The sequence below is a fragment of the Pinus tabuliformis genome, chromosome 8 (genome assembly GCF_031772625.1).
Source record: "Pinus tabuliformis cultivar Carrire ecotype Pingquan chromosome 8, CPIR1, whole genome shotgun sequence".
NCBI classification, from domain to species: Eukaryota; Viridiplantae; Streptophyta; class Pinopsida; order Pinales; family Pinaceae; genus Pinus; species Pinus tabuliformis.
The window spans coordinates 1438334428-1438357380 of NC_142294.1; the positions used below are offsets into that span (position 1 = coordinate 1438334428).

Sequence of the window (22953 nt, forward strand, 5' to 3'; positions counted from 1 at the left end):
GAAGTTCTTTTAGCGGGAGATTTCAATGTTAGAACAACAAATCATCAAGCTAGTATTCTTTGTTGTAAAGAGGATCACAATCCTATTTGGCTCACTGAAGAGGAGAATCCCCAATGGGTGAGGTGTTCAGAAGATGGAAAAGTTAGCAATCATTTTGGAGAGGAGTTGCTTACAATGTATGGGGATTTCAACTTGATTATTTGCAATGGTCTAGATAGATGGAAAAGGTTTGGGAACTTCACTTGCAACACATACAATGGGGCAAGTGTCGTTGACTATGTGATGTGTTCACAAAGCTTGATATAAAAGGTAGATGAAGTTAAGATTGGAGAACATTTCTGGGACTTAACATCATACTAGAACCCAATTTATATAAAGTTATCATGGTCAGAATAAAGGCATAATGAGAGAAAAAACAAATGCTCTTGACAATCACTATCAAAGGGAAAAAATATTCTAACACAAGAAAATTGTACTATCTTCAAGACAATGTTGGAGACATTTCAGAAGGAGGAAACTAAGTTCAAAAGCTTCAACAATCATCAGTTAGAAAATATAATTCAAAGTGCACTTAATAAGTGCAGAAGAGAAAAAAAAAAAATCAGAATCAAATTGTTTCCTATAAATGCTTGGTTTGACGAGGAATAAAAAATTGCAAGGAGAAACTTGAAAAAGGAAGGCAAGGAGAAGAGGAATGTAAATTTATATAAGAAGATACTAAAAAGGAAAAAAGATGAGTTCATGCAAAGAAGGCGAGAAGAGTTAATATATCTAAGCAAGAATAACCCAAATCTTTTCTGGCAGGAACTTCAACCAAGGAAGAAGCAAATTGAAAATAATATTACAACCAATCAATGGTTTGAATATGCAAAGAAAATCTATGAGAAAGAATTAGAGGCGAAGCCTCCCTCCAGGATCAACATAACTACAAAGCTCTTCACGTTACAGGAGGTTCAGATTGGAATTACGGAAGATGTGCGCATATACGGAAGATGTGGGCATATACGGAAACTGGGCATATACGAAAGATGTGGGCATATACGGAAACTGGGCATATACGGAAGATGTGTGCATATACGGAAACTGGGCATATACGGAAGATGTGCGCATATGCCCAAACTGGGCATATACGGAAGATGTGCGCATATACGGAAACTGGGCATATACAGAAGATGTGTGCATATACGGAAGATGTGCGCATATACGGAAACTGGGCATATACGGAAGATGTGCGCATATACGGAAGATGTAGGCATATACGGAAACTGGGCATATACGGAAGATGTGCGCATATACGGAAGATGTGCGCATATACGGAAACTGTGCATATACGGAAGATGTGTGCATATACGGAAACTGGGCATATACGGAAGATGTGCGCATATACGGAACCTGGGCATATACGGAAGATGTGCGCATATACGGAAACTGGGCATATACGGAAGATGTGCGCATATACGGAAGATGTGTGCATATACGGAAACTGGGCATATACGGAAGATGTGCGCATATACGGAAGATGGGCGTATACGGAAGATACATGCATATATATGAGGTTAAATAAATAAATCGGATTTAGGATAAATATGTACTCACCCCGTACTTATTTGTACTAAAGGTTGAATCCATTGGGATAATATTATTGTGAGAGTATTTCAGCATCATTGAACACATGCGCATATCTTCCGTAATCCTATGAGTTTCGAAGTGAAACTCGAATTTGGTCTATTTCCAAAACGTTTGACACACTACCAACCTTCTTTTCTGAAGATTCGATAGATTTCAGTGGTCATCGTCATCATCATATATATAATTTTTCATGGTTTAAATTGCATTTTAGAATGTATAAATGGATTCAACTCTTTGAAAATCCTTTTGAGCACTAGGATTACATAGATTATAGTCTCTGTAATTTGTTGTCTGCTATATCTTTTGTTGATATTTCTAATAACGTTACAGCATCATCAACACCTTCAAACTATTCCAACCTTCTGATGCCAAGAAATTCCTGGTGGTGGGTGTTCACATTATTGGATTTACATATTGGTAATTAGTTGATATGTAAAATTGGATACGTGTACAAAGTATTTTTTTTTTTTTTTATCTTTGTGAACCTCATCTCCTTGGTGACTCCTCATCGCAGTTTTTTCCAAAGTCTGAACTTTCTTATTCTAGAACTGGTTTTAATATAAATGTAATTATAATTATGTACCAAATTTAAGCATGTTGTATTTTCTTTCCAAGGTATGGAAGTATCAACTATTGGAATTTTTCTCATATTTCACTTCTATCTGTTGAATGATGTCTAGTATTTGTCTATTTTGGAAAAGAGAGTGGCTATTGAGAGATGTTTTCATTGATAGGAGAGGGTTGAAAATGACCTGCATAGGGATCATAGAAGCGTTTAAATATGGAAATAATTGTGCTTTTTCCAAATCCGTTATGACCAACAGGTGTTATTGTCTTGCCAGCATGAATAGAAAGGTAAAAATATTGAAAGACAATTTGTTTTCGAGATGGATATCTAAACCAAATATTCTGTAGTTCAATGTGCCCCTCTACTTGTAATAAAGTCTCGCTTTCAGGAAGATTGTGATTTATATCTTGATTTTGTTCTATCATGATTAGAATTCTATATGCAGTTGTGATTAACTAAGTGCAAGTGTAATCACATCACACAAAATGCAATACGTTTTTTCATTTTTTCCTTTTAATTAAAATTAAATAGCAAACTATAGGATTGTAATGTTGAATTTACATGTTATACACATTTTTTTTGTAAGCATTTCAAGATGGTGTACAATTACACTGTCTAGATTTGTCCCCATTATCCCCATCCTAGGATGAGATGATTTCCTTATCTCATACTGTCACAGTTTGGGCCTTGAAGTTGAAATAGGCAAACAAAGCATGGGTTTGTTAGCAAATCAATAATGAAATGACACATTATACATGGTATCCAGGGTTTGTTAACAAATCAATAATGAAAAGACATGTTACCCATTATTTGTAGATGGATAGGTGGTCTCATTTAGATTGAGGTCTTATCTAAGGATCTATCCATATGTATGAAGTGTTTGAATCAATTCATCAATCTTGTCTCCATGAATCTATAAATTGTGCTCTCTTAATATTTCCCAAAAATAGATCTCGAATGGTCCACCCATCTGGAAATTTTGCTCTCTTAATATTTCCCAAAAATAGATCTTGAATGGTCCACCCATCTGGAAATTGTGCTCTCTTAATATTTCCCAAAAATAGATCTCGAATGGTCCACCCATCTGGAAATTGTGCTCTCTTGATATTTCCCACAGAGATGGTCCACTCATCTACAAATGGTAATTTGGAATGGAAAATTGTTTATTTGCCATTGGTGATAAGGTTTTATCTTCCAATATTACTTAATATAATGATAATTTCAAAATCTAATATGAAAATTATTAAATTTGGTTCAAATGATAATTTTAATGCAATACTTACCAATTATTTAATTTTTTTAATATGTAATGAGAGTGAATCCAATTCAATATGAAATGTTCTTCATCAAAAAATGATAAAATAATAAATTTACAATTTGCATTGAAGATGGATTTTCAATGAAGTATGAATTATTTCACACAGAATAATTTTCAAAGGAAGTTAAAAATTTATTTATTTATAATAATAATAAAATAATATTAAAAATAAAAATAAAATGATGGCGTAAGTTGTCCTTTTTTAAATTTTTCTTCTGTTTTAAATTTCTTTTGTATTATGGGATATGATTCATGTTAGAAATTGTTTCAGATAAATTTGATAACTTTGTAATGTAAAAGGGTAAAGAATGGAGATGTAGAATGTAGAAGATATTTCTAATGATAAAAGGGTAATTATATGTTTTATTTTTCAAAATTTTGTTTGCATTGATTTTTTTTTTTTTTATTTTTTTATATATTGATCTTTTATATATCACGATTCTTCGAATTTATGCCTAACTAAGTTTCCTTTGCAACATCTAGTGCAATTGCTAGTTATAATTAAATTTTCATTTTTCAAAGGTTACACAAATTTATATGGGAAAATGCAAAATCCATAACATTTCTTATTGGAATATTCACAAAAATGAATATTTGACTCAAGCAATGAAGACATTAGAAATTGCATTTTTCATTAAATAAATATGATATAATTTTAATATATTGAGAAAAAGTTTTTAAATTTTATTTCTAAAAATTATTGAAATATTCATAAAAATGAATATTTAATTTAAGCAATAAATACATTAGAAGTTACATTTTTTTTAAATAAATATGATATAACTATGATACAGTGAAATGAAATAATTACATGTCATTCAACATTTCATTAATATTTTCCGAAATTTTTAAAACTTTTTATTAATAAGATTCATTATTAATATTAAATAGTTCTCTTTACCTCCCATCATCTTCAGGACCAAAAAAGACTTATGTAATATTAATAATAATACTGATTATTAAAAAGCTTTTTAGTAATTCCAAAAAGATTAATGAAATACTAAGTGATACTTATTATTCAATTATATTTTTATAAATGGAATTATAAAACTTTTCTAGATACATTATAGTTATGATCATATTTAGCTCCGGGAACCGGGTATTTTAATCTCTTTACTCTTAAAGTCAAATATGTCTTTACTGTTAAAGTCAAATGGGTATTTTAATCTCTTTACTCTTAAAGTCAAATATGTCTTTACTGTTAAAGTCAAATATTCGTTTTTGTTTTTGTTAGTATTTTAATGAGAAATGTTTTAGATTTCTCATTTTAACTTATAATGTTATATATAAAGAAAAAAACAAATCTTATTTTCAAAATTTCAAATAAATAAGAGAATAATCAACTCATAATCAAAAGTTTGAAAAAGAATATTGAATATTTTTATTTCCTTATTAAATAAACTTTCTCCAAAAATCAATGAAGGTCCGTCCCAAAATACAATTATTAAAATTGGAGTCATTTGTGGATGTTTCAATATAACATAAGTTTTCGAACCATCGAAAAGCTCAAACTATTGTATTTGTTTTATTAATTGTATTGTTTTCAATGGTTGGTTTAATTAATTGTTTTCAATTGTTTAATGGTTGGTTTAATTGATATTTGTTTTCAATACATTTGTAATTCACTATAATACTTTATTATTTTAATTCTAAAACGTTATCTAATTAAACATTAGTTAGAAAATCAAAAGAGGGATTCATTTGGAATAATGGGGAAGTCTATAATACATATTTTCCAACCATTGAAAAGCTCAAATGATTATTTTGAAGGATGGTTTAATTGATATTACAAGGTTAGTTGAAGCACTTAACTTATAAACTTGATAATTTGTAACTAATAAAAACAAAATCTGTTACAACTATTCATCAAAAAGTAATGTAACATTGATAGAATATAACATCGCATCCACATAAGGATTTAAAATTCAATGGAGATGTTGTCATAAACACAAATATAAATTTATGTATTTTTTATTCAAAATAGGTCCAACTATACATGTTTCTTTTTTACAAAATAGAACTTCATTTCCAACATAAATAATGGAATCTCATGCCCATCAATGACATAATGGAAAAACAACATCATGATCGATCTACCGTATGGGTCTCTAAGTCACCCTCGTCCCATGAGGCACTCCCAGGTGGATTTCCAAATTGATGTCTCTGCAAAAAATTACAATAATCAATTAGTTGTAAAAATTGAAAGGCATATAATCAATTTCATTAATTCATGATGATATTTTGATCAAATACTCATTCTCACCGTGAGGATTTGAGGCAATGGAGAAGACAACCCTTCCTGGGTAGATGGCGGAGCACTTGGTGACGGATATAGGCATGGTTCAGGGGCACTGGATAAAGGCATGGTGGATGTGAAATAGGGAAAAGGTAGTGGGTGCGGGCGACGATACACCCCCACCGGTTGTACAATAGTGGGAATCACTGTAGGCTGGGGGATTAACCTAGGGGGGAAATTGGAATGTTAAGGGTGGACGATTGAAAAAATGAGAATGGTGGATGATTGAAGGGTAGGGGTGAGCATTGGGAAGGTATTACAGAGGTGGTTATAGGCATGGAAGAATTTGTGGAGGAAAGAGGTGGTGGGTGTGGGCGATGATACATCTTAATTGGTTCAACAATAGGGGGGAGCACCCTTGGGGAGGATATTGGGGTGTTAATCGCTGAAACAGTGTTCCCAATGCTAGATCTTTTTTCGGTAGCATGTTCATCGAATAAACGAATTCGACAACTTGGAATGTTGTGAGATGTGGGTCCCTCAGCTGTAACAATAAAAATAGTTCGTATAGTCATGCAAATGTGTTGAACATGATAATATATCGCATTTAACGTAAAACAATGCATAGCATGACATTTCCATACCAATATTGGGTATAATAGAATCTTGAATTATCTCAGGCGCGTGGTCCATATTTCCTTGTTTTTGAGAAGATGACTCCAATTGTTCATCCATTCTTTTTTTCCTTGCATGAACTCGTCCAACCCTTTCAAATTGTAGTATATCTGTCCCTGACTTTGACTTGCGACCACATCGCCTCTTTTTATTTACTGGACTCAAGAAACTATGTTTTCTCTTGGTAGTGATCTTGGATGGAGTTATAGTATTGAAAAACATTTTGTTGTATTCTTGACATGCTTTGTCTACCAAGTTGTTCAATGCATATGCCTGTTCCAAATTTGTAGGTATTATGGATCTCAATTTCTCAAGAGTTGATGAGTTAACACGTTTCATCTCATCATGTTCAGAGAATGCACTATCTTGTCGTACATTGGTCGATTCAACATTGTATGAGAAATTCTCTAAATTATCAATGCTTGTTTCATTATGATAATTCAGATTGGGAGGAGAATCAAAGCATGGAAAAAGCTCTGTTTGGATTTCTGGGACCAATATAGGTGTTTCATTCAAATCAAATAAAATTCTAGGCCTTTCTGTCGTGGGATCAGTGACACCAGGTGCTACATTTTCACCCAAAATAGTGTTACTCACTAACATCTCAACTTTCAATACATGTTTACAGATATTTCCATTTAGGGCCCAATTGCAATTGCAGAAGTGTAGATTAGAACCCTTATATATGACATTGTACCAAATGTCACGAGTATCCTTATTTTGGCTACGAACCCAGTAGTCATTACTCTTTTCATCAGGCACACAATCTTCATTTGGGATTTTCTTAGCTCTACACTTGGATGAATTCAGTTGTTCCTGTATTTTTCTGGGTCGTACAAAACCAGCTTCTTTTAAACGGTGCATATGATTGTAAAATAATACAACCTTTGTCAACAAAACATAGATTAACCAATCAACCCTTCTGTGGCATGCATTTTTCTTCTCACATAGGTACCTTTCCTTGATATACCGATGGTAAGATTCAATGGCGTTGTTCGTATCTTGATTTGAATGTGGAAAATTTCTGTATGCTTTTGCCCACATATCTGTAGAAAGAAATTTATTAGTTATATATTAATAAGTATACATATGACATGAAAAATAGAGTCATTATAACCACCAATAAGAAGCTTACATATTTTGTTGTTGGACAGCCAAGTATTTCTAAAATATTCCAAAAAAAAAAATTGTTCACTGAATTCTTCAAATAAGCTTTCAACTTTCTTTCGCACAGATTCATCATCTTTACACATGTGCATGATTTCACCTAATCCACGAAAAATGCGTATTTGGTTTTCCCTCCCTTTGACCTTGTTTCCAACATTTTTCAACCATGCACGACGAACATGCCACACACATAATAATACTTTGCACTTGATCGTAGACCTGCAATAACATAATTTTTAGTGAGATTATACATTAACAATATTTTTTATGCCTCTTGTAAAAATAATAAACACATCACCTCAATGCTTCAATTTCAGCAGTAGCATCATCTGTGATGAAGGCAAGAACATGCCAATCTGGTCGCTCTTTGTTTCCAATTGCAAGTAAGGCCAACATCCATTTAGAAAGATCAGCTATAGTGTTGCGTGATGATATCACCCAAGCTATTGGAACCCCATTGTGATGTTCGTCGAAAACCATTAAGGTGTAAAGTTGATACTGCATTACAAAAAATATGCATAATTACATTTATATAAGATACATGCATTAATATGAGGTTAAATAAATGAATCGGATTTAGGATAAATATGTACTCACCCCGTACTTATTTGTACTAAAGGTTGAATCCATTGAGATAATATTATTGTGAGAGTATTTCAGCATCATTGAACACATCCACTTTGTTTGTATGCCTATGATAAAAGGGATATTTTCAACAAGATCTTGTTTTTGGTAGAATAAAAAACTCTCTGGGTTTTCCTTGTACTAGCACTCCACACTCTTTGGATCACTTTGATCTTTAACATACTCTAGCCTTATGATATCATTGTAAATGTTACTTATATCTTTTTTTGTAATGTAGGTATCTCGAAGTATCCCTGTGTATAACTCACCGGATCCATCCTTCACATCAGAGATGAACTTGTCCCATATCATTGTAGCATTAAAACCTCTTTTAACGAAATGTTGGACTGTAGATCGCATATGCCAACTTAAATGTGGTGCATAATTGAATCTCATGGACCTTCCGATTGCATCTGTCCCATGACAAATAACATTGGATTCATCAATATATCTACATGCAGTATATATTATTACAGCATCATCTGGTCTCATCACAAGTCGTCGCACAAAGAAGTGACATTGGCAACCAACTTTAATACTTTCATGTCGATTGCGGGTTGTCTTTGGATCTGATGATGCACTCCTAATTCTCCTTGTCGACTGTGGACCATATGAACACCAATAACTGTACGTAAAAAAATTACTGCAAATTAGATATAATATTTATGCATATTGAAAAAATTACACATATCTTGAAAAAGCATATAGAGACTCACACACTGTACTCCAAGAATGTTGAGTAATTGGTGACTTTGATATCCTCTATTTTTTTACTTCGGTGATTCTTAAGAAGAAATTGGGTGGGTGCACTTTCATTTGATTCCTCTCCACTTATGAAATCATCAAGTCGACAATATGGAATAACTGCAACTTGGTCCCCCTCAATCTCTGTCCATGTTAAGTCTTCTGCTGAAAATTGTATCATATCTTCCAGGTCTTCAACTTCCAACTCGTTAATCCTCCCCCACTTATTCATTCTTAAAATACCTATACAAATTGCATTGAAAATAATTTAGCTTGAGTAAATAATATGGTCTTGATCAATGCATAGCGTACTAAGCATGGAAGTCTCATTTTTTAGTAAATATTTTATACTTTTCACATAAACCACTTTGGGATTAAGTAATATTCAGGGGATCTTAGATGACATTGTACGATAACTAAGATCATAAGAAATTGGGTCATTAATAAGCTTAAATATCTCTGACAAATTTAGACTAACCCATGCATGACATATGAATTCTTTCTGGAGGTGGGGCCACCATGTTATTGTCGACGGGCGACTTGTGATGAGTCGCTGCGCTGGAATTGGTCAAAGGGAACTGCCTAACACTGACACATAAGATGGTGCGTTAATGGGTCCCTTCAAATAGGGATGAAAGGGAGAGACATAAAACCTGTCCCCAACAAACCCCCAATATCAAGAGTAATAAGCTTGAAGATTACCAATGCTAGGGAATTCCACGGTTAATAACAAATGAACAAAACAAGGCTCTGATACTGGGGTTGACCTTGGGGTACATATTGAGGCTGGGGTTGACCTTGAGGAATGTATTGTACCACAGGTATATACTGTCCTTGAGGTTGCCCCCCAGACGCAATTTGTGTCCTCACCCCGAATTCTACGGGATGTCCTCAACAATTCGGCCACGGAAACAATCCCAGGAGACTGGCCCCGAAGTCTACGGGACTGTCTCGGTAATTCCGCCACAGTTAAAGACTTTTAACTACTGCACACGCAAACAAAGTAAAATCTCAAAGCAAACTGCCTAAAGTCTCTAAAGAACCAAACAAATTTGAAGCACACGCCTAAAGAATCTAGGGCATAAAACCAAGCACAAACAGTAGCCTTCCGAACCGAAAGCGCTAGTTGGAGATGAAACCCAACATCGCCGGATTCAGTACAGAAGTGGCGGGTGGAACAGTTACCCCGGAAACCTGCTTAATGAATAGACCGGCACAAGTTCCTCCACTTTAACCGTCTCGAGTGAAGTGAACCCCCCGGAAAATCCAAGTGAGTCTAGCCGACGTCTGCTCCAGGTACAGTGGGATCTTCCCTCCACCGTCACCTCGGTAGAATCCTAAAGATTATGGTCACTAAGGTTACCAACAGCAACAAGTATACCTGGGGGAACAGTCTACACTCCGACAGCATGCAAGGGCAGAGTATCAAGCTCAATCCCCTTGCCGGCTCCTTGACAATAATCCAAGGTTTACCGACAAGTGACCCTTGGCTCCTCGACAATGGTTAATCCGAGGTTTATCGTTTGTAATACGTGCGTGTCTGGCGTCGTTCCCAACGAGGGAGGATTGATCCCCTCACTGGTTCGGACACGAGCTCGTGCTTCTCCTTTAAGAGGAGCTTTCCCAGAGTATAAATGAAACAGCTGGATTTAATCTATCACAAGATAAGCTACTTGTTTGGTTTTGTTGTCTTGGAGAGTTTATTACTCTCCTACTCCAAGACACTAGCCTGATCTATATTGGTGTTTCAGAGACCTAGTAAATAAAAAGTTACTAAGTTGATTTTACTTTAAGCGTTAATTTTATGGCTTTCTTAAGACAAAGTTAGTGGAGATGAAACTGGTGGTGTGTAGACTCGACTCTCAACCACTACAAATATGCACCTAAGATGATTTACACTACTTTTCTTTTTCAATGAATCTCCTAGCTAAGAGAGTTGGAAGAATGCAAATTTTATAGAAAACAACTTTCTTAACAAAGACAATCAAAGAAACAATTTTCTTTATCTTTTCAAAACATGCAACTCATGACCACTAATTATTCACGAAATTTCCTTTTTCTTCAAAAGACTACAAATGCTACCAAAGCAAACTTTGTTTCCAAAAGAATTTTTGTATTTTTCCTATATTAATCAAGCATGTAAAACTATTTATCAAAAATCAAATTTAACAAATCTAAGGCAATCAAATCAAAATCACTCAAAATTAAAACTAAAGGCAAAATTTATACCTTTACCATAAATTCAGTTAAATTAAATGACATCTTAAGCAATAACACAAGGCCATGTGCAAGAAAATTAAAGTAGAGTATGAAGAAGTATCAGAGTACTTTGTAAAATAAATGTAGAGATAAAAAACTATACTAATTATATGTTATTAGTCAATCTGAACTGCATTATCTAATATTTTTTCTCAAAACTTTGGAAATGAGTGGATATTTATGGTAGGAATGTAGCTTGAATATGATATAGATTTAATACATTAATTTTTTTATGATAAATTCCATTAAATAAATTCAATAATCTAAAATTATAATTATCTCAATTTCACACAGTGAATTAAAAAATCTTAAAAAACAAAAAATCTGATAAAATAAAATAAAAATAAAAATTGCATCAAAAAAATTATGATGCATTCCATTAAATAAACTTAACAAATTAAAATTATAATTATCTCAGTTTCACACACTGAATAAAAAAATCTTAAAAATATATATAAAAATAACAGCATTAAACTACATTTCATGTTAAAATTTATAATGAATTATATAAATATCATTAAACTCATCATAAAATTTAGGTAAAGAATTAAAAAATTAAAAAAAGAAACAACTCGTAAAATTTAATAATTTTAATAATTACCTTTTTAATTTTGGACAATCTTTTACACTATTTAACGAAGGAGGAATTGCACACTATGAATCCTTAGTATCCTATCCACGTTGGAGAGGGAAAAAAAAAAAATCCCAAATTTCTACCACTGTTCTATTGATTGGTCCTACTGATGGGGATGAACAAAAATGAGTCTAATCCTATATCCAATATAATTCTATGTATAGTACTCAAAACTGTCAATGTAAAAAGTGTATGTATGTATTTGGGGTAATACATTGAAAAACTGAAGGCACTATTATTTCTCTTGTACATTTCACTTGATTTGTCTGTAGATCTTCCAGTGTACCATCCACCATAGTTGTAACTTTTAGTGCCAATAGTAACCCAAAAATGTCTTTGCACCATCCACACTGGGGAAATAAGGTGGTTCAAAATATATATGACGTAGGGCATCACAAGCACCTAGATATGATGGACCCTTCATTTCAGTGCTACCCATGGTTGTTACTACCAAGTGCTGATATGAGAAGAAAAACCTTTTCACCGCGGCTTCTATTGCCTGGAAGGCCAACAGAACATGTATTGTTGCAACATGGTAAGCACCTGAAGTGTTATGTGAGCGCAGTCCATGTGAATGAAACAAATGCATAAGTGCCTCCTGGAGCCTTGGTCCACCCTTTGGATCAGCCTCAACACCGATGACTTTGGGCACCAGATGCCTTAGTTCCTTGCATGCATTTGTAAGGTCTCTAAGGGGGGCAGACCGAAGGCAATATGCACCTGCAAGCGTACTAGTGCTGCTAATTGCCAACTGGTGTTTAAGGCAAAGGAAATCATCTGGGTCCATCACTAGAAGCAAATTCACAATTTCTGTGAGCATGTTCCACATCCTTTCAACCATCCAACAGTCTGTGGATGCTCCTACGAAATCCCCAGAGTCTATTCTTTCATATACTCTCTGCAACAATTCTTGGCCTACAAATACCCACGCCTCAAAGATCTGGAGGACATTGCAAAGTTTGGCATCTTCTAGATTATGGAACTGTTTATGTTGTTTTAAAGAGTGCAAATATCTTGGCTTGCAGATTCTATCATATTCAAGAAGAGGCTTACATGACATATTTGGTTCCCCCAGACCTAAAGTGAAGGGAGTCCTCTGCATATGGCCTTCAATGGCAAGCCATATTCTAGAAACCATAGCTTCAGCGCTTTTCCATGTACCCAAACGAGGAAGTAAGCTCTCTTCACTTGTTCTGCTAACCACAGGTAAAGCACCAGGTCTCTGCCATACCTCATGGAAAACTTTCCATGAGAGAACACCACTACTTACTGACAACTGAAGAGTGGGAACCTGCTTGTCATTTTCACAAATCATTGAAATCAACTCAATCTGGGAACTAATTAAGGATTCAAGCCTTCTCTTCCATTCCTCTTTGTCAATGTAAGTCCTTGTGTCACAGAGGACAGACGAAACAAACTGAAAAGTAATCTCCAATGACTGTAAGGCAGCCTTTACCAACCCCTCTCTAGACCAACCAGGCCATTCCTTGAATTTCCACATGGCACTGAGCTCGGGGAGATGCACATACTGCTCGTAACCCGCACACTCCATGGGGGAGGGCTCTATGGATTCTTCAACAAAGGCAAAATAGGATGCCATTTTTTTACAGGACATATTTTTTCCCTGCAAACATAACGAGGAGAGTAAAGACACTAATGCTCTCCATATACCATAATCTAAAAAGAACAACATAATAATAGAATAAACACTAAAATACATTTTAAACACTAAAATTTTGAAAACTGGAATAGAATAAAATGTTCTTAAATCCTTGATATATTTAAAAAGCCATAATATATCAAAAAGCTATATATAATACGTTACTGGACAAAAAACATATCTATTTGTTGCAACTCAACTTTTTATGTAGATGATAAAAACTCAACACATAAATAATGAAAAGAGTTAAATAATGTCAACACATAAATATATATTTTTCCAGTTAACAAAGTGAATAGATATAAGCTAAATATACGGTGGTTGGTCTGTTGGCACTTAAATTCTGAGCACATTACTGTTTATGTAATACAAATAAATCAAACTATTTTTAACTTTCACCATTTTTATTTATCTAAAACTAAAATGCATCGATTTTTTTATTTTTTTTTCTTAATGAATTTGTACCTTTTCTTAGTTTACACTAACCCGTAAACTAACCTCAAAGAACTTGAAAATTTTAATGCTATCGGATCGCACTGATGTATCCTTTTAATGCAACGAGGTCCTTATTGTATAGTCTATTTGGGTCTAGACTTATTTATGAGTCTATCGAGTTATTAATTCTGAGTATAATGCTAAGCAGATAGAAATGCTTTTTTTTTGGGTGTGTTTTGTTCTTAGGTAAAGGTAAAATACTTTTGAGGGGTTAAATCTATTTTAAAATAAGGTTTGAAAGCATTTTAATAATATATTCAATATTAGTTTATCATGTCACTTATGAGAATTGAATCTAATTATGAAAGATAACAATCATTCCTCATGACCACCTAAAATATACCCAATTAATTTACTATGTATTTTTATTGAAAATTCATGAAAGATGCTAAACTTGCTCTGTTTTTGTGTATATTTGAATTCTTTCTGCACGCATCTGTTATCTCTTGATTTGTGATGTTCTTTTATAAACCAGCTAGGTCCATGAAATAGTTGTCATTAGGCACACTTAATCTCAGTTTAGAGTAAGACTAGTAAACTAGGGCGTTCATAAAGGTTTGTTTTTGTATCCAGCTGTCAGCACTAGAGTATGGATCAACAAAATCCAGGAGAAAAGAAGAAGGCTTGCTAATTCATGAAGTATTTTTTTTGTTTTTGGGATTGGTGAAGGAAAAATTGGTAAATTACAGCATTCATAAATTTTTATCCATCCAATTGGCAGCACTAGTGTATGGATCAACAAAATCCAGGAGTTAAACTCGAAGGCTTGCTAATTTGTTCAGGAACGATTTTTCACTATTTTGAGACTGGTGATGATTGTGGGTTGTTGGAGCCTATAATTTAAAATGGTAACATTCAGTTGCTGGTTCTACATTGCAAATGCTCATGTAAGAGACGACTGATGTTTATCGAAGGAATCCAATATCGGTCTACCTTTTCATGGAAATTTAATGGAATGTTTACCATCCTATGCTCTGTTTACTGTCTAGCTTTTGCATGCACATAGGTAGCTTCAAGCAGTGCCTTCTGGTCAGCAAAAAGGTTTGAGCAATCAAGTTTCATGGCTTCCCAAGGGTTTGAATTCATGACTCAACGATATAGAAGACTAATACAGGTTCTAGTTTAGTGCTCAGCAAGGAAATCAACAACAGCATTTACGGGCATATAGAGTTCCAGATTTTATTGTCCTTAGGTTTATGTATAGACATTTGCAAATGTTAACAATAAGGAAGTCGGAATTTCTTCAATATATTTTCTGTTGTTCTAAACCTTACTCTTCGTATATGGATTCTGTTTTTATTACTTTTCAAGGAATTCAAAACCATCTACGGGCAAGTGGCGTTTTAAAGTTTACTCTATCCTTTGTCTTTAGGTAGGTTTATGCACAGACTTTTCAAAATCTCAATGGTAAAGAAGTTGGAATTTCTTCGATGTATTTTCTATTGTTCTAGGTAAACGGTGGCCTGGCTTGAAAGCATCTCTGGTTTACCGACATAAATGTTTTTAACACGCAAAAAAATGTTTGGAAGCATCTTGAAACACAATTTTTTTTAGAAGCATCATTGCAAAAGTTCTTGCATACTAGAGTAGATAAAACCATATATCGCTACAGCTTTAGGACTGTCACTTCTCAGTATATCATACAAGGTCCAAAATCATAGTAATCATTATAATAATTGATTATAAATGAAGTGTGAACAATTCCAAACGAATAATACCATGTATTTAGAAATAAGATTACCCCTTTCAGTATTCTAACTAAATTCCAAGCACTGTTACAATACAGAGTAACTATGGTGGGCACATTATGAAGCTAACGGTTCATTTTCCGTTCTATACAATCTCTAATCATGCTGATTTGGAAGCGTTCTAGAGCTATTCTGTTCATCATAGACTTCATAGATGGGAGACAATGTAAACTAAACAACACTGGTAGAAAGATAAGATCATACAAGAACCTCAACAATACAAGGGCAAGGTACATTCGTAAGTAGTTAACCTCGAAAATTTCTGACCGTGCAAAGCACAGTACAAGCACAACAACATATTTTGTAAGTGGAACTCCAGTGAAACCCCATGGTTGTAATTTCCTTTTTGAGCATTGTGCTTAGCCTCTTTTACTCACAGATAATTCATGCAGCGTGGGTGATGTGGAAACACAACTTGACTACCAGATGAACAACATTAGAGTTTTTCATTTAACTGAATACATAGTAGCCCCCTGAACCCATGATAACCAGTACGATCATTGCTCAGTTGAAGTAAAACTATTATTGTTGAAACCCATAAACTGCAGGTAAGTTAATGACAAATGCAAACAAATAACAAAGCCCCGAGTGCAACTGTCCAATTGATGCTCAAAGAAAATTTATAACACAGAATATGAGAAATCTGAAACACTGAATCTAGAACTCCGCAGCCAACTCCATTTAGAAAAAGATCAAAATCTCTGTTTGTTCAAAGGTGTGTCATATGTATGCAGTTCAAAGGTGTGTCATATAGAAGACTAAGTTTCAATGGTGACAGGGGCACTAACCTTGCCAACCGCAAATCTCGATAACCAGTGGCCAGGTCCTCCAGGTATTGAACGTCTGCTCTGTTCTGTTCGCCGAATGGTTTTGCAGATAATGTTCTGCCGGGACTTTGAAGGCCGGAGGAGGTTGGTGAGCTCTCCCGTCCGGCATTAATCCTTATCTGAGTGGAGGCCACGCGCTATTGATTCGGCGGATCAATACGTCATCAATACAATGTCATCAATACGATGTGAGGGGAACTGCAAGGTTGGCTGCGGGCAGGGTCGCCGGGGGCTTTTTGCTGGGCAGCCGGAGAGGGATGCCAGAGAGGGATGATGTATAATCGGATGAGGTATGGTCCATGCCGTCGCCGTGCTCTGTGAGACTCTGACAAAGGTACCCTCCATAGCATTAACTTTGCTATGGAGGTGGAAATAGGAATTGCCCTATGGTAGCGCCTTGATTTGACAGTTGACAGCCGCGATTGTCGCCTCTTGAAATGTGGTGACGCGCGCGCTCCAACTGTTCGCTTCGCAAGTTATTCTCATCATTGGTTATTTGACCTTTACAGTTTCACCCCGAAATCAAGGCGAATAATAAGCATCTTGGTGCATTTAATGGCATGGAAGACAGATTGTTATTTTATGAAGCATTAAATGTCGGGGGTGTTAGTGTCGGTCATGATGCCCTCCATCAGTGATCAAAAAACTCTTTGCATATGCATAAGTAGGTGTCTCATCGATGTCAGTTTTGCATTCCATTAGGCATGCCATAAAACTGATGGAGGAGTTGTTCCTTGTTCCCTTCTTGGCTTTGCTGGATCAGGTCATATCAGTTAATGAACTTGTGTCACGCTTGTTTTGTTTTGTCTTGAAGTCCAAAGTCTTAGGTCTAGGGTTTCGGTCAAATGTCATTGCAAGATCATGAGTCAGAGGTCCATGGGTCCCCAGCAAGCCGGAAGGAGGTATGTAAATATGTTTCATGGATATTTTCATCAGGTACAGCTCATTTATACCTTGGATTTAAAAACCATGTTTTTAAAGCAAAGGTCATGTCAATTTTGCAAAAAATAAGGAAATTTTCAAAATTCTTCAAAATGTCGGCAATAACCCTGGTCTCCTCACTAGAGTCCATCAGATGGTCAACCTGCAAAAAGAACGGAGTTAAAGCACCCAAAAAGTCAAATTCAGGACAAAGCAAACTCAAAACAGTGTTAAAGAGAATGTCAAAACAAAACATTAGAAAGTGGGTTTGGTAAGTAAATTTTTTCAAATTGGGCTTATAAAGAGTCAAATTCCCTCTAAAACACCCTCATTGTGCATCTAAGAGCTTGCAAAGAAGAGTGAGAGGGCGAAGAAGGCGAAAGGAGGCGAATTGCAGAGAATTTGGGTCATTTTCAGGTGCGCGACCACTCAGGAGCTGTGCGCGACCAGTCAGCAGCTCCTCCACAGTGTTAATTCCTAACGGGCGCGACCAGTCAAAGCCCGTGCGTGACCAGTCAGGGAAATTTGCCTGTTTTGACCAGTTCGGCCAGCAAAACACTGTTTTCATCTTGGTTGACTTTTGAGGCATGTAAATGATGGATTTTTGTGTAATTTTCATGGCATTTAGATGCGTTTACTCTCCTTCATCACTTCTATAAGATTCTTTGATGTAAATGGTAAATATTTAATGCATGGATAGGTTCCCTAAGTTTTAGAGGCAAGTTGTTTTGACTGCCTATTATCTAGTGCTCAGTTTAGAATTAGTTGAAACAGCTCCTAGGAAGCTGAGCTCGACCCCTAGAGGTGGGGAAAGGAGTTAGACCATCTATATTATGCCTTCTCTTACTCATTTTCATGGTTGGACTTTTGAGGGAGAAGCTCCTATTGTATATTTTACTTGTATCTCTGCAATTTGAGGAAAAGGAAGACCAGGGTTTTGCAGACATCATTGGGATTCTTGTGGACTCTTGTGTTGATGGTGTGTTCTCTTATTGTAATTGTAAGTGTGTTTATGTGTTCCATATCTTTCTTTACTGCAGCTTATTAAACAAATGAAGTGATAAAGTTTGAATTCATGCTTGCCATGCTCAGCTTTCAAATTTGTTTAACTGTCTAGAGAGGATTCAAAGTCATTGTTTGCCCTCTTTAGCTTCTCATTTTTCTTCCTTGATCATCCATCTCAGCTAAAGGCATCAGCACAAACTCCTACCTTGCCCCAAAGACCCACCTGCAAAAACTGAGCTCAATCCCCGCACCCTGAATTGCACTCCCTCCAATTGCCACCAAAAACCCAAAAAACTTTAAATCAACCTTCCTAATCAGTTTACTAGCCTAATATCAGTGTTACCTTTGATTGGTCATCTCACCCCATTGAAAATTTGCCGAGATAGACCGGAGAGAGCCTTCTCATACCCCGTAGGGCTAGCTACGAGGTGAAATGGTTTGATGTTGCCTTGAAGGTTTACCTTCCTCAGCCTAGGGTGAAATCTCAAGCGCTAACATAGTGGCGACCGTACTGGGGAGAACAAATTAATCGTTTGCTCATTGATGTGTTATTTCATAAGTCTTAGACGGAGCCTGAAGTTACGCCAGGTAGCCTTCGAAAACGCTCTTGTTTTACATCAGCGTTAGTAGATAAACGCTGCTTCAGTCAATCTCCGTGAGCTTGTGAACGTAGCGCTTCATTGACTCTTTACCCCAGTACATATATCAAGTTCAGATCTGATTGTTGATCGTGAACAACGATCAGACACTTGAAAGGCTGAAATCATTCACTTGGCGACTCCTTTGAGATTTTCAAGATGGATCAGATTGCAAGAAGATATGCTCCCTTGAGCCGAGATCACATCCCAGGTTTTCCGAATAAAATTCCGAAGGTAGATTGGTCAAGGAATCTGCCTATATTTAATGATGATGGTAAGAAGGATGCTGCTTTACATCTGGTTAGATTTCATATGCATATTCGCAAGTTGAAGGTGGATTTTCCTGAAGATTGCTTGATGAAGGTATTCTTGGCCACTCTGGAAGGTGAAGCCCAATCATGGTATGAAAGTTTGCCGTCTGCTTGTATTTATTGTTTAAAGGATTTTCATGCTATGTTCATTGAACGATATAAGGACTCTTATCCATCATTAAATTTAGTTCAAGACTGTTGCAAGCATGCCTATAGTTTTATTGAAATCCTTGAGAAGTTTTATGAAGATGATAATTTCATGGATGAAGAGATCATGGAAGCCCTGTATGAAAAGCCGTTTCAGCAGCACATAGAAATCTTAGAGGATACTTGTCAAGATCAGCAGGTTGAAGATGGTCATATGGTGGAAGATGATGAACGGGAGGGTTCTATTTCAGATCTGCCCACAGAAGAAGACAGCGTGCAAGGTAGTCAAGATTCAATTTCAGAATTTGATGCAGTCAAGTCAGCTATTTCAGATCAACATTCAGATCATGATGACCAAGCATACCTTGTGCTGAATCCTGAAAAGGAGAATTTTGTTGTTGAGATCATAGACAGAGTTTTGGATTCAGATGTTCATGAAAAGCAAGGTGAGACCTTTGTGCAAGTAAGTGATGAATCTCCTTTCAATAGCTCAGTAATAAATGATAGTTTGAATGCCTTGTCATATGAAGATAATTATTGTTTAAGCAGAAGAAAAAAAAAAGCATTGTCTCCTTTGTCTGAAGAGGAGATAGATCAGCTTTTGAAAGGTCAAGCTACAGCAGATTTGCAATGCACACATAGTCACGAAAGTTTTGGTGAAACTTCTTCCTCTTTTGAAAATGATGACAGTCTTGTAATTAGTTTTATAGATCAGCAAACAGATAATATTTTCTTTCATGAAGATGATGAGGCTGTCATATTTGATGATCTTGAGGATTGTTTTCTATTTAAGAATGACTTAGACCATGAAATTGAGGGATATAAGCTTGAGAGAGACAATATGTCAAAATTTCTCACGGTCAAGGAATTTACAGCCAACACTCATATGGCAGAAGCTTATACCTCTCTGTGCCTTCCTATCAATCAGCAACCCACTGTTCTTTCAGATCAGAATGAAGCAAGGACTTATATTTTTGCAGCTGGATCTCCAAACAAGGTAGTGCTTCAGGATTATCAAGATCCCTTTGGCATTCTTCTGCAAGCATTAGAAAAGATAAATGTTGCCTGGTTCATTATCATAAGTTTTGGTTTCAGTGGTTATTTTGAGTTGCCTACAGGTTCATCGTTTCGCCTGCTCGAGATAAGTGAGAGCAGAAATTTGGTATGTAGCCATCTGCTGGATTGGTTACATTGGAAAGCTCATTATACATCATTGTACATATTTCATTAGTATGCAGGTGGTTGTCATCATGATTCCAAATCTTGATGGATTGCTGCCGTTTTTCCAAAAGCTTTGTAAAATTTTGTTTTAAGTCGGTCATGAATCATTTTTGTTTGGTCTGTTGAGTGAGTTTTTCAAGTTATTTCAGTTTGCTATCAAGTCGGTTTGAGTCAAGTTCCAGTTAAGTTTCAGTCAGTTTTCAGTCAAGTTTTCATTCAATAAATGAGTCAAAGTCTTGTGTCGTTTGCCGAAATAATGACTCCATCGCCCAATAAATAAGGCACTGGTCTGCTCTCCCAGAGGTCTAAGGTTCTTGGCACCTCCAAGGAGCTACCATCCCCATTGGAGCCAATGTTAGTGTCGGTCATGATGCCCTCCATCAGTGATCAAAAAACTCTTTGCATATGCATAAGTAGGTGTCTCATCGATGTCAGTTTTGCATTCCATTAGGCATGCCATAAAACTGATGGAGGAGCTGGTCCTTTTTCCCTTCTTGGCTTTGCTGGATCAAGTCATATCAGTTAATGAACTTGTGTCACGCTTGTTTTGTTTTGTCTTGAAGTCCAAAGTCTTAGGTCTAGGGTTTCGGTCAAATGTCATTGCAAGATCATGAGTCAGAGGTCCATGGGTCCCCAGCAAGCCGGAAGGAGGTATGTAAATATGTTTCATGGATATTTTCATCAGGTACAACTCATTTATACCTTGGATTTAAAAACCATGTTTTTAAAGCCAAGGTCATGTCAATTTTGCAAAAAATAAGGAAATTTTCAAAATTATTCAAAATGCCGGCAATAACCCTGGTCTCCTCACTAGAGTCCATCAGATGGTCAACCTGCAAAAAGAACGGAGTTAAAGCACCCAAAAAGTCAAATTCAGGACAAAGCAAACTCAAAACAGTGTTAAAGAGATTGTCAAAACAAAACATTAGAAAGTGGGTTTGGTAAGTAAATTTTTTCAAATTGGGCTTATAAAGAGTCAAATTCCCTCTAAAACACCCTCGTTGTGCATCTAAGAGCTTGCAAAGAAGAGTGAGAGGGCGAAGAAGGCAAAAGGAGGCGAATTGTAGAGAATTTGGGTCATTTTCAGGTGCGCGACCACTCAGGAGCTGTGCGCGACCAGTTGGGCAGTGCGCGACCAGTCAGCAGCTCCTCCGCAGTGTTAATTCCTAACGGGCGCGACCAGTCAGGCTGTGCGCGACCAGTCAAAGCCCGTGCGCGACCAATCAGGGAAATTTGCCTGTTTTGACCAGTTCGGCCAGCAAAACACTGTTTTCATCTTGGTTGACTTTTGAGGCATGTAAATGATGGATTTTTGTGTAATTTTCATGGCATTTAGATGTTTTTACTCTCCTTCATCACTTCTAGAAGATTCTTTGATGTAAATGGTAAATATTTAATGCATGGATAGGTTCCCTAAGTTTTAGAGGCAAGTTGTTTTGACTGCCTATTATCTAGTGCTCAGTTTAGAATTAGTTGAAACATCTCCTAGGAAGCTGAGCTCGACCCCTAGAGGTGGGGAAAGGAGTTAGACCATCTATATTATGCCTTCTCTTACTCATTTTCATGGTTGGACTTTTGAGGGAGAAGCTCCTATTGTATATTTTACTTGTATCTCTGCAATTTGAGGAAAAGGAAGACCAGGGTTTTGCAGACATCATTGGGATTCTTGTGGACTCTTGTGTTGATGGTGTGTTCTCTTATTGTAATTGTAAGTGTGTTTATGTGTTCCATCTCTTTCTTTACTGCAGCTTATTAAACAAATGAAGTGATAAAGTTTGAATTCATGCTTGCCATGCTCAGCTTTCAAATTTGTTTAATTTTTATGTTTTCCACTGTCTAGAGAGGATTCAAAGTCATTGTTTGCCCTCTTTAGCTTCTCATTTTTCTTCCTTGATCATCCATCTCAGCTAAAGGCATCAGCACAAACTCCTACCTTGCCCCAAAGACCCACCTGCAAAAACTGAGCTCAATCCCCGCACCCTGAATTGCACTCCCTCCAATTGCCACCAAAAACCCAAAAAACTTTAAATCAACCTTCCTAATCAGTTTACTAGCCTAATATCAGTGTTACCTTTGATTGGTCATCTCACCCCATTGAAAATTTGCCGAGATAGACCGGAGAGAGC

General features: G+C 36.0%; 1 pseudogene; it reads right to left on the minus strand.

Annotated features, from left to right (window-relative positions):
* Window positions 1-12161: 12161 nt before the first annotated feature.
* Window positions 12162-13454, minus strand: LOC149241099 (nematode resistance protein-like HSPRO2 pseudogene; annotated as a pseudogene).
* Window positions 13455-22953: the final 9499 nt, after the last annotated feature.